The sequence below is a fragment of the Nipponia nippon genome, unplaced genomic scaffold (assembly GCF_047370975.1).
Source record: "Nipponia nippon isolate SJK-2023a ecotype South Korea unplaced genomic scaffold, ASM4737097v1 scaffold_126, whole genome shotgun sequence".
Lineage (NCBI taxonomy): Eukaryota > Metazoa > Chordata > Aves > Pelecaniformes > Threskiornithidae > Nipponia > Nipponia nippon.
In genome coordinates, this window is record NW_028262320.1 from 1 (window position 1) to 12,358 (window position 12,358).

The 12,358-nt window shown below is 50.5% G+C and overlaps 1 long non-coding RNA gene across 2 annotated transcripts; it reads right to left on the reverse strand.

Annotated features, from left to right (window-relative positions):
• Positions 1-6,789: 6,789 nt before the first annotated feature.
• Positions 6,790-10,094, reverse strand: LOC148056598 (uncharacterized). Of its 2 annotated transcripts, none has more exons than XR_015702831.1 (3): positions 9,966-10,094; positions 8,046-8,174; positions 6,790-7,543 (listed from the first exon to the last, which is right to left on the reverse strand). It is a non-coding gene; the product is annotated as an uncharacterized LOC148056598 (long non-coding RNA). The 2 variants fall into 2 exon arrangements; XR_015702830.1 differs by having other exon boundaries at positions 6,793-7,543; positions 8,075-8,174.
• Between the last annotated feature and the right edge of the window lie 2,264 nt (positions 10,095-12,358).

The window sequence follows — 12,358 nt, forward strand, 5'->3', positions numbered from 1 at the left end:
GCATCATCTCTGAAGATCCCCACTCTGATGGGGAGTTCATAAAACACAACTTCTTTGAATGAGAAAGACTTCCATTCTGGAAAATCTCTTTCCAACTGAAGTAAGAAACCACACGCTGTAGGTTAAGGAAAAAGGACGCTGCCGAAGCAGTAACTCACCGAAACCACGTCAGGACTCGCTGTCGCTACTTACAAGGCTGGCAATGCTTCTCGGGAAAGCGACGCCGATTCCTCCTCTTTTGTCCACGTCTCTCCTTGGACCTGGATCGCTTTTAGTATGGGTGCCAGTATCTCAGTAAGCTTTTCAAGTACTACTGTAAGATATTTTCAAAACTTACTGACTGAAAAAGCACACAACAGACGATCCCTCAGAAACATCTGTAACGCGACGCTTCCCGGACACGTCCGCGCTTTAAGCTACGACGGCAAGATAAGCAGGGCTCAAGAAACGCCATGCCGATGAGGCGACGCGTTCGAGACCCTCGGGAGGCTTACCGAGGGAGAGCTACGGAAACATCAAGACCCGAGAAAGCCAGGGTACGAGACACAGAAGACAGACTACGCAAAAGCAGAACGCACAGACACAGGATGGAACCGCCCTGCCCAGCCAACGTCAGCAGCGTGCTAAGAACAGTAACCCGGTCCTTTTCCCTTCCCAAAGGAGACTGCTCCTGGACAGGCCTCTCCCCGACACCAACTTTATAACCCCTCCCTGCAATTCCTATCCTTGATACCTCCTCAGCCCTCACCCCGCAACTGAGCTTTCAGAGGGCCAGGGATCTGAATCCACCCTCAAAAAAGAAAAAAAAGAAAACCACCACACACCGAACTAGAACATTCCTGCACTCACTCAGTTCTTCTTCATCATCTCAAAAAAAACCAAAAAACAAAAAACAAAAAACCCCAAAACCTCCCAACCCAAAAACCCACAGCACACTAACAAACTAAAACACAGTGCTGGTATTCAGCATCGGTCTGGTTACTGCCAACCGCTTCTGCGACACCCTCCTCCTCAAAAGCACCGCACCGCTCTGCTCCCCTGCTCCACGCCTGTTCTCAAGAAAGATGCTGCGGCTGTCGCTCGGTGCGCCTAGGATGCCAGGAGACACAAAGTTCCCGTGGCGCTCGGGTGAAATAGCCAGCCCCGTGTGCCTCCCCTCTACCACCCAGCTCACCTCAACTTCTCGGCTGATTCTCAAGGCAGCCAGCACAGCTCCCACAAAACCAAACGGGAAATGATTAACCAACATGCCATTTCATACTTTACTATTAAATGACGACCCGGCTGACAACCACCTCGCCTCCTCCAGCCGCTCCTCAGCGGGAAGCTACGCCCCCTCCGAGGCTGTTAAAAGGGAGGACCCTAAGGAAAGAGAACAACTCCTTGAAAACTAAAGACAGGGAACGGGATAAAAGCAAAAAAAAAGTCAATAATGACGGGAATTAGGGCAACAAAGAGAAAAAAATGAAAACCGGGGACAGTGAACTAAAAGAGAGACGTAGGAAGACAATTGAAAAAGCAAAGGTACTAATAGAGACAAGGAAGAATTAAAAAAGGGAAACGGCAAACGGAATACAAGTAGACAGAAGCTTTTGTCGTGGTTTAACCCCAGCCAGCAGCTAAGCACCACACAGCCGCTAGGGGGGAGAAAATTGGAAGGGTGGAAGTCAGAACACTCGTGGGTTAAAGGAAGAACAGTTTAACAATTGAAGGAAAAGACAACAGAATAGTAGTAATAGTACTAGCAGTAATAATAATAAACCAATAACAGTATACAAAGCAAGCGATTCACTCTACAGGTGCTCACCACTCGCCGACCGATGCCAAGCACGTCCCCGAGCAGCGATCGCTGACTCCTGGCCAACGACCCCCCGTTTCCCTACCGAGCGTGACGTCACACGGGAGGGAACAGCGCTTCGGCCGGCGCGGGTCAGCTGAGCTGGCTGTGGCGCCTCCCAGCTTCTGGCGCACCGGGCAGAGCACGGGAAGCTGAAAGGTCCTTGAGCGGTGTAAGCGCTACTTAGCGACAAACAAAACGTCAGTGCGTTACCAACATTGTTCTCATCCTCAATCCAAACCGCAGCACTCTGCCAGCTACTTGGCCCAGCCCCGTCTTCGCTTCATGGGTCCCACCTGGGCTGCCCTAGCTGGAACCCATCAGGAACTGAGGCCATCACCCCAGCCCCACAGCACATCACTGCGTCCCCTGGACCCAACCGCAGCCGCTCACCCAGAGGCCAGGGGCTGGAAACACATCTGGGGTCACAAAGGAGGCAGCAAATGTTTGTTCCTTCACGCCCATCAGAAATCCCAGCAACGAGCTGGTTACGAGGCTTGGTGCCCAAAGGCAGCGGGACAGAGGGAAAAGAGGGACGAGGAAAGCAGAAGGAAGGATGGAGGGAGGTAGAGAAGAGGGGTAGGACAGGGAGCCAGAAAACGGGATACTGGGAACAAGAGAGGGACGGGGAACCGCACAAGGGTGTTGAGAGAGAGAGAAATGGAGTGCAGCGAGGAGGAGGATGGGGAGATCCCACAGGAACAGGGAGCAACAGGGGGCAGGGGAGAGAGACAGAAGGGACCGAGCGGGACAACAGGAACAGCAGAGAGGGACAGAGAGAATAAGAGACACGCAGGCAGCGGCGGGGCGGGGCGGATAGAGGGAAGTACAAAAGGGGGAAAAAGCAAAAAGAATTAAAAAAAAGTGACAGGAAGTTGGAGAGAGGCAGTCATAGAAATAGAAATTAAAAAGCAACAAACATAGGCAAGAATTAAAAATTAGAGAATGTAAGACAGAGCGAGAAATAGAAAGGGAACAGGACAGAGAGGCAGGACATGTAAAAAATTGTTAAAGGGAGCTATGTAGAGGGAGATTTGAAAGGGAAAATAAAAAACAATGGACTACAGGAAACACAGGAAAGAAAAATGGGACAGGGAACTAGATAAATGGAGAGATAGAAATAAGACGTTAAAAGCAACATGGTACGTGACAGGAAAGCATTAAGAATAAGGGAAAGGGAACTAGATAAATGGAGACATAAAAAGAAAATTTTAAAAGCGACAGGGTAAGGAAAACCAGAAAAAATTAAAAACAGGGAGAGCAAACTGCGTAAAAGATGAGAGAGAGAAAAATTCAAAAAGGATGGGACAGGAAAGAATTAAAAAACAGGGATAGGGACCTTGATAAAAGTAGACCTAGAAGGAAACTTGAAAATGCCAAGAGGTACAGCACAGTCAGCAAAGAACTAAAAACAGGGACAGCAAACCAGATTACATATGGAAACAAAATTTTAAAAGCCGAGGGATAAAGAGAGGGGGAAATGAAAAAAATAGAGATGGCAATCTAAATAGAGACATACGAAGAAAAGAAATGAAGTGAAGCACAGGCTGGAGGACAGACAGGAAAGCATTAACAAATAAGCGCATTGGATGGGATAAAATTAGACATCGGAAAAATAAAAGCCACGTCTCTTAGGAAAGACAAGAAAAAACTACCAAATAAAGAAAGGGGGACAAAGAGAGAGACGCATACAAAGTAAATTTTAAAAGCAACGGGGTACACAACAGACCGAAAACTATTAAAAAGTAAGGATAGGGAGCTTGATCAAAGTAGATGTAGAAAGAAAATTTCAAAAGCAACTGGGTAGAGGACAAACAGAAAGAAAATTAAACACAGAGGCAGCAAACTAGATAAAAGTAGACATAGAAACAAAAATTTTAAAGCCGAGGTACTAAGACAGGAAAGAATTAAAGAAATAGCAACAGCGAACCAAACAAATGCAGAGAGACAGAAATTGTAAAAAGCGACCGCGCTAAGGAAAGATGAGAAATAATTAAAAAATAGTGACAGTGAACGGAATAAAGGTAGAAAATTTTTGAAGCAACAGAGTTGAGGGAAATAGAGGAAAAAATTTAAAAGTAGGGGCACTGAACTGAAACGGGGACATAGGAAGAAAATTGAAAATCAAAGGCACTAAGGAAATAATTAAAAATAAAGACATCGAAGGGAAAAATGTAGACAGGGAAAGAACGTTTTAAAAGTGATGGGTATGAGGGAAATAAAGGGAAAAAATTAAAAGATAGGGACAGCGAACTAAAACAGATGTGGAAAGAAAATTTAAAAAGCAACGGCACGAATGAAAGAAAAAGAAATAATTTTTTAAACAACAGCAAAGGGAATAAAAGTGGGCATAGAAAGAACATTTAATAAGCAGAGGGGAACTAGGGGAATAAAGGGGAAAAACTGAAAAATAGGGACAGCAAACTCAGAGATGGAGAAAGAACATTGAAAAAGCGAGGGCACTAAGGACAGACAAGAAATTATGAAAAGAAAAGACAGCAAAATAAAGACTGCAAAGGGAATAAACGTAGACAATTTTAAAAGCGACAGGGATTAGGGAAATAAAGGGAAAATTATGAGATAAAGGAGAGCAAACTAAAACAGAGATGTAAAAATAAAATTTTTAAAGTGACGGCACTAAGACAAGAAATTATTAAAAAATTCAAAGGTAATAAAAGTAGGCATAGAAAGAAGATTTAATAAGCAGAGGGGAATTAGGGAAACAAAGGAAAAAATTAGGAAATAGGGACAGTGAACTAAAATAAATGCAGAAAGAAACTCTAAAAAGCAAGGGCACTAACAAAAGACAAGAAATTATTAAAAGACAAGACAGCAACATAAAGACAGTGAACGAGGTAAAAGTAGAAAAATCTGAAAAGCAAGGGGGATTAGGGAAATAAAATGGAAAAATTTAAAAATAGGGACTGAACTAAAACAGAGATGTAGAAAGAAAAGAAATAATTAAAAAATAAAGGCATCAAAAGTAAGAAAAGTAAGCATAGAAAGAACATTTTAAAAGGGGGCGATAAGGGAAAAATTAAAACATAGAGACAGCAGGCTAGAACAGATTAAAATAGAACATCTAAAAAGCAAAGGAATTAAAGAAAGGCAAGAAGTAATTAAAAGAACAGCATAATAAAGACTGGGAACGGCATAAAAGAAAATTTTAAAAAGTAACAGGGATTAGAGAAATAAATGGAAAAATTAAAAAATAGTGGCAGTGAACTTAAAGAGATGGAGAAGGAAAATTTAAAAAGTGAGGGCACTATGGAAAGACAAGAAATAATTAAAACATAAATACAGGGAAATAATGACAGCTACTGGAACAAAAGGAGACAGAAAACTTTAAAAGAAACTGTGATTAAGGAAATAAGGATAACATTCAAAAATAGCATCACTGAACTACAATGGAGATGATGAAAGAAAATCTAAAAAGCGATAGCACTAAGGAAAGACAAGAAAGGACAATCAAAAACTAACAGCAGCAAACGGGATAAAAGTAGAACATTTTAAAAGCCAAAGGACGGAGAAAGGAAAGAACTAAAAAATAGCAGCAGTGAACTACAATGCAGAAATAAAAAAAAAAAAAAATGCACTAAGGAAATACAAGAAATCATTCAAAACTACAGATGGTGAACAGGAGAAAAGTGGGCAGAGAAAGAAAATTTGCAAAGCCATGAGCATTAGGGAAAAGAAGGGGAGGGAACTAAAAACTAGGGACAGCAAACGAAAGGCAGAGCAAGAAAATTTAAAACGGGAGGGCCCCAAGGAAAGACAAGAAATAATTAACTAGAGCACAATAAAGACAGCAAAGGGGATAAAAGGAGACAGAAAATTTAAAAGCAATGGAGATTAAAGCCATATTGAGCAAATGAAAAAACGGCGATGGCAAACTATAAGGAAAATAAGGAAAAAATTAATCGAAACTGTGAACTAAAAGAGAGATGTAGAATTAAAAAATTGTAAAAGCAATGGCAGTAATGAAAAACAAGAAAAAATAATTAACATCTCATGACAGCAAAGGAGATAAAAGTAGAAAATTTTAAAAACCAATGCTCAAGATTAAGAAAGGAAAAAAGGAAAACCCAAATATTAAGATTAAGAAAGGAAAGCACTAAAAAATAGTGACAGCTAACTACAACACAGACATAAATAGACATTTTAAAAAGCAAAGGCACTAAGGAAAGACAAGAAATCATTAAAAAATAAAGACAGTGAACAGGATAAAAGTAGGCATAGAAAGAAAACTAAAAGAAAAAGAAAACAAACTAAGAGAGAGCTGTGGAAAGAAAATTTTAAAAGGTAGGGCACTAAGGAAAGACAAAAAAATAATTAAAGATAAATACATCAAAATAAAGACAGGAAATGGTATAAAAACAGACAAACTTTTAAAAGCAATGGTGATTAAGGAAATAAGGAAAAAATTTTAAAATCCCATTGGTGAACTAAAATGGAGATGGACAAGAAGATTTAAAAAGTGATGGCACTAAGGAAAAACAAGAAAGAATAATTAAAAGTTAATGACAGCAAACAAGATGCAAGTAGAAATTTTAAAAGCCAAAGGATTAAGAGAGGAAAGCAGTACAAAGTAGCAACATTGAACTACAATGCAGACATAGACAGAAATTTTTAAAAGCGACAGTGCTAAGGAAAGACAAGAAATCATTCAAAATAAAGACAGTGAACGGAATAAAAGGAGGCATAGAAAGAAAACTTAAAAAGCAATCAGCATTAGGGACAGTGCACTAAAACAGAGATGCAGAAACAAAATTTTAAAAAGCAAGGGCACTAAGGAAAGACAAGAAATAATTGGGAAAATTAAAAAACAGGACATCAGGAAGTGATTTAAAAACCCGCATCGGTGAACTAAAACGGAGACGGAAAAAATGGAAAAAGACAGAAAATTATTTTTGAATCATTTATATAATACAGCAGATATAGGTTTGTATTTGGAAATCCTTCTTTTTTTATATATATATATATATATATATGAATACTGTATATATACATATGAATATTATTTTTTTATATATATATATATATATATAAAGGCGAGAGATTTTTCTCTACTGCAATGCCTCACACCCGTATTTACAGTTTTGAACGTTTTTGATCACACACACGAATTTTCGAGGCCGATTCCTCCTCTTTTGTCCACGTCTCTCCTTGGACCTGGATCGCTTTTAGTACGGACGCTAGTATCTCAGTAAGCTTTTCAAGTACTACTCTAAGATATTTTCAAAACTTATTGACTGAAAAAGCACACAGCTTCTATGACGAAAACAAAGCCTGTTTCTTCTGAACGCCTGAACTCTTACAAACGGCGTCTTTCCTCTTTTAGGACGCAACTATTTTCCCGATATCATTTCCTAGTAAGCGCACAGAAACAGAAGATTGCGCTTTCAGGAAGGCAAAATAAACGGAGGGAAGTCGGCTTTGCACAGGCAGAACACGCTCCAGCGCAGACCTTCTTTTCCTTTTAGGATCTGCGTTAAAATAGTTCCTAGAAAAACTACAGAAGGAAGGAGAGCTGGCGCATTCTTGACGTTAACTTTGAAGTCCATGCTCCAAGCGCCTTAGGAAAAACGCGGACACGCATCGCGGACGTACCTTGTACTCGCAGACCGCTACGCAGCCTTTCCGTCCGTCTTGCGCTTTCACGGCAGAAGAAAGGGCGACCACGGTGAAACGGCGGCAGCTGACACTCTGCTGAGAGAGGAAAAAAAACCTGTAGCATAAAGCTGGGGAGGAGTCCCAAGCTGCCCGGTTTTGTGAAGTCTTGCGAAGGCTACAGCCGAGCGAAGGAAAAAATAGCCCTTTGGAACATATTGCCAAACAACATTCGGCAATAAAACTCGGAGGCGTTTGACACGCGCCCATTTTTTGGTAACTTGCTATTTGCTTCCTGTTATCGTTGTTCTTCCTTCAGAACCTCTACTTGGAGCCAACTTCTTTGCTACCGGTTCAAGCGTTTCCCTTCCTGGTATTACTAGCACACGGGCCCAGGCAAGTCCCTGAACTGCTCTTCCGAACTTCTCCAAACGACAATTACAGCCACAAAAGAGGACTTCAAGAGAGGAAAAGGAGAGGCCGGGCAGCAAAAAAGCTCTGCAGGCTGCCACCAGTCAACATTCCACTCTTTTTTTTTTTTTTTCTTTTAAATACACCCCCCCCCCGCCCCCAAATACAAACAAAAAAACCCCATGACCTTGTATTTTTTTTCCTTTGGGAGCTCACCCCTGTCTCAGCACAGTGTCCTCCACAGAGCAGGAAGCGCAGACGATCTGTATCCCGATCTGCACGCGACGAATCCGTGTTCAGAAGAAATAGGCCAGATCTGTAAGACCGGTGTTATTTTGGGGGTTTTAACAATCACAACGCAATTGCATCGACCGACGCGTTTGTGAGAAAACTCCTTAACTTCTAAACGTAGCACCTCCTTGGGTAAAAAAACGTGTGCGAGACTGAAAAAAAGGGATGATTCAGAGCTCCCGCTCACGATGGAGCCGTGGCGAAAGGAATGAAAGTGAAGACAAACAGCAGCAACACGAAGTGAAATTCGGCTTTAATTCTAGGCACGTGCTTAAGAGACTCTCCAAGCCCACACCTCAATCCTAGGAGCGACTAGCCCTTTTCTGGAAGGACAAACTTTGTTACTTCAAAGTCCTAGACCGAAGGCTCCACGGAACAGAACGTGCACCGAGCCACAGGCCACCGTGCCACCGACGCTCTGATGGCAAAGAAAAACCAAGGAAAACTAAAGTTTAAAGATCGGTTTCCATCGCGTTTCATTCCTTACGTTTCCACTGGCACCTAGGTGCTCCAAAATGAACTCTACTGACACCGCATGTTACTAACAATTTAGTTCTGCGTATCAAAACAACAGGCTATTTCCAGCTCGCCCATCAAAGTAGCACGACCGACCAGAAGAGAAACACCGGACCCTAAAGAAGGGAACAGGCAGCTCTTCATTTCTCCTAGAGGAAAGTCTGTTCTTTTGCCCGGAAGGCAAACAGCCGAAACTGCCAAGGGAGCACTGCAGGAACGCGGCGCGCTCTCTCAGCTGCAATTTGTCATCGGCTTTTCTGCACGGGCAGCGGCTTTGCCTTTCCTCTGGCTTTGATGTGGCGCCCCTGGAGCGTCCTTGACCCGGCAAGGGTTTCTCCCCGCTCCCGCAGCCCCAGACACGCGATTACCTGAGCGCCGAGCGGAATCACCCACGCGGGATTTTCTTCCCGGGACGCAGAAGGTGACGCTGGGAAAGGAGGAGGCAAAAAGGAAGCGGTTTGTCCGGCAGCCACGGCCCTAGAAACTACACCTCCCGGCATGCCCCGGGCAACCAACGTGACCGACCAAAAGCCCCGGATGCCGCGAGACGCAACCCTCCGTGCTTTGGGACCCTGCGGGGACACCGTTCCCCCCGCCGCCGCCGCACGTGGAAGCCCCGCCGAGCCCCCAGCGCGGCTCCGGGCAGCCCCCGCCAACACCTCCGGCTGCCCGCCCCCGCCCGGCGCCGACGCGGCGCGGCGCCCCCCCCGCCCGGCCCCGGACCGGCGCGGCTCCCCCCCCGCCCGGCCCCGGACCGACGCGGCTCGGCGCGGCGCTCCCCCGCCGCCCGGCCCCGGCGGGGCTCGGTGCGGCGCCTCTCCGCCGCCCGGCCCCGGACCGGCGCGGCGCCTGCCCAGCATCGAATCAGTGCGGCTCAGATCGGCGCGGCGGCCCCCCGGCGCCCGGCCCCAGAGCGGCGCGGCTCGGCGCGGCGCCCGCCCGGCCCCGGAGCCCGGCGCGGCGCTCGGCTCGGCGCGGCGCTGCCCCGCCGCCCGGCCCCGCGGCGCGGCGCTCGCCCCGCCGCCCGGCCCCGGCCGCGCGGCTCGGCGCTGCCCCGCCGCCCGGCCCGCACCGGCGCGGCGCCCGCCCAGCATCGAACCAGCGCGGCTCAGCTCGGCGCGGCGCCCCCCCCGCCGCCCGGCCCCGGAGCGGCGCGGCGCCCCCCCGCCGCCCGGCCCCGGGAAGCCCCACCCGCCCGGCTCCCACACGGCACCGCCCCCCCCCCCCCCCCTGCCTCCCGCCCGCCCGGCCGCTCCCCCCCCCAGGCACCGCCGCCCTTCTCGGGACTTTCCCCGCTCACCTCCTCCCTGCCTGCAGCCGCAGCCGGGCTCCCGCTGGCCCCTCCGCGGGGGGAAGCTCCACCCACGGCGCGATGCCCGCCCCCGATGCACCTCGCAGGCGCTGGCGAAGCTCCGCCCTCCCAGCGGAAAACCCCGCCCTCTGCAGCCAAGCTCTGCCCTGCACACAGCACGCATGAGCCGGTGAAGCTCCGCCCCCTCGGCAAAGCTCCACCCTCCCATGGCAAAGCTCCGCCCCCCCGCAGCAAAGCTCCGCCCCTGAGACAGCGCGCATGCGCAGACAAAGCTCCGCCCTTCACAGCAAACCTCCGCCCTCCCACGGCAAAGCTCCGCCCCCCCGCAGCAAAGCTCCGCCCCTGAGACAGCGCGCATGCGCAGACAAAGCTCCGCCCTTCACAGCAAACCTCCGCCCTCCCACGGCAAAGCTCCGCCCCCCCGCGGCAAGGCTCCGCCCCCGACGCATCGCGCATGCCCTGGTCAAGCTCCGCCCTCACCCGGCAAAGCTCCGCCCTCACCCGGCAAAGCTCCGCCCCCCCGCGGCAAGGCTCCGCCCCCGACGCATCGCGCATGCGCTGGTCAAGCTCCGCCCTCACCCGGCAAAGCTCCGCCCTCACCTGGCAAGGCTCCGCGCTCCGCCCCCGAGGCAGCGCGCATGCGCGGCAAAGCTCCGCCTTTCACATCAAAGCTCCGCCCCCACGGCAAAACTCCGCCCCGAGACAGCGCGCATGCGCTGGGTAAGCTCCGCCCTCACACGGCAAGCTCCGCCCACCCGCGGCAAAGCCCCGCCCTTCAGAGCAAAGCACCGCCCCCCCTCGGCAAGGCTCCGCCCCCGAGACAGCACGCATGCGCCAGTGAAGCTCCGCCCTCGCACGGCAAAGCTCCGCCTTACCACCGCTAGGCTCCGCCCCCCCGCGGCTAAGCTCCACCCCAACACAGTGCGCAGGCGTGGTCTCCAGGGGCGGGGCCTGTCACTAGGGGTGGTGCCCTTCCCCTGCCCGGGGGCATCCAGGGGCGGGGCCCGGCGCTAGGGGCGGGGCCGCTCCACACCAGGACCGGGGCATTCGGCGGGGCGGGGCTGCAGCGGAGGCGGACGCCACGGGGCGGGGCTGCAGCGGAGGCGGACGCGGCAGTGCTAGCAGCGGCAAGCGCCTCCCGTGCGGCGAGAGCGGCGCTTCCTTACCGGGAGGCAGCAACGGCTGCGGCGGCAGCACCCCGCGGCCACCGCGCTGTCGCATGCCCGTTACCGGCCACCGGCACCGGCGACCACGGGGACGCCACCGCCCCTGCGCGGCTCCCGCCCTGCAGTACCCGCTTTTGGCCGCCAGGCGGCAGCACCACACCAAGCCCGGCGCTCCGACCGCGCCCCGCGGGGAGACAGGACTTGCCCCCGGCCCGCCTGGGGCCGCCCGCAGCCGCCGCCGCCGCCGCCGCCGCCTTACGGGGGGGCGGGGGGTGTCACAAGCCTCGCCCTTCTCTGCCCCTGCTCCCGCTCACAGCCCACGCAGCCACAGCCATCGCCTCGCCACCAAAAAGCACCCAAGCGGCTCGAGCATTTCAGTCCTCTGCACTTGACAGCTTGCAGCGGCTGCTGGCCCTTTCTCTCCGCGCCCCCCACCCCAGCACCCAGCCGGGGGACGCAGCACAGGGAACCTGGTCAATACCTTTGCCTTGCCTCGGCTTTTTTGCCCCCAGAAAAAGCCCCCGGGAGTGCTGGATTCATCTGCATGTGGCATCAGGGGTGGGAGAGTGACACCAGCGAGTCAACAGACCCTGGACAGATTTTAGTAAAAAAAAAAAAAAAAAGAAAAAAAAAAGAAAATAAAAGCGACACCGATGGCATCCTCAAGGCACTGAAAGCTGCTTTGCGTCAGAGGGGCAGCTACCTACGATTATCAGGAAGCGCTGCATGCGAGCAGACCACGGGCAAGCGCGCGATCTGCGAGCGAGCGATACGCTGGCGCCCCTCGGGCTCTGCTGCGGTGCCCTCTGCTCATCCTGCACACGCACCGGGCTTCCCGCGCAGGGCTTGCCGCTTAAACAAGACGCTGCGCCATGTTACTTACCGCCCTGCCCTGCGGCGTGCAAAGGAATGAGACGTGAAACAGGGAAAGCAAAGGGGCACGGCGGCCCCTCAGCTGGCCGCACCAGACGGCCGTAGAGCCCTGCCAGTTCCCTCGCTGCTCTGGACGGCAGCGCAGCTCCGCGCTCCCTGCCGCTCCCGCCAGCACGCGCGGCGCCCGCGCTTGGCCGCCTGCAGCGCGCGAGACTCGGGAGGCTGGAGGGGCCGCTCGCCTCCTTCGGCTGCTTCATTTGCCGCCTTAAAACAATCGCTTCCACGCTCCCTTTCTTCATTTCAGACCCCTCTCCACATCTCCTGGCCTGCAAGCCATTTGCA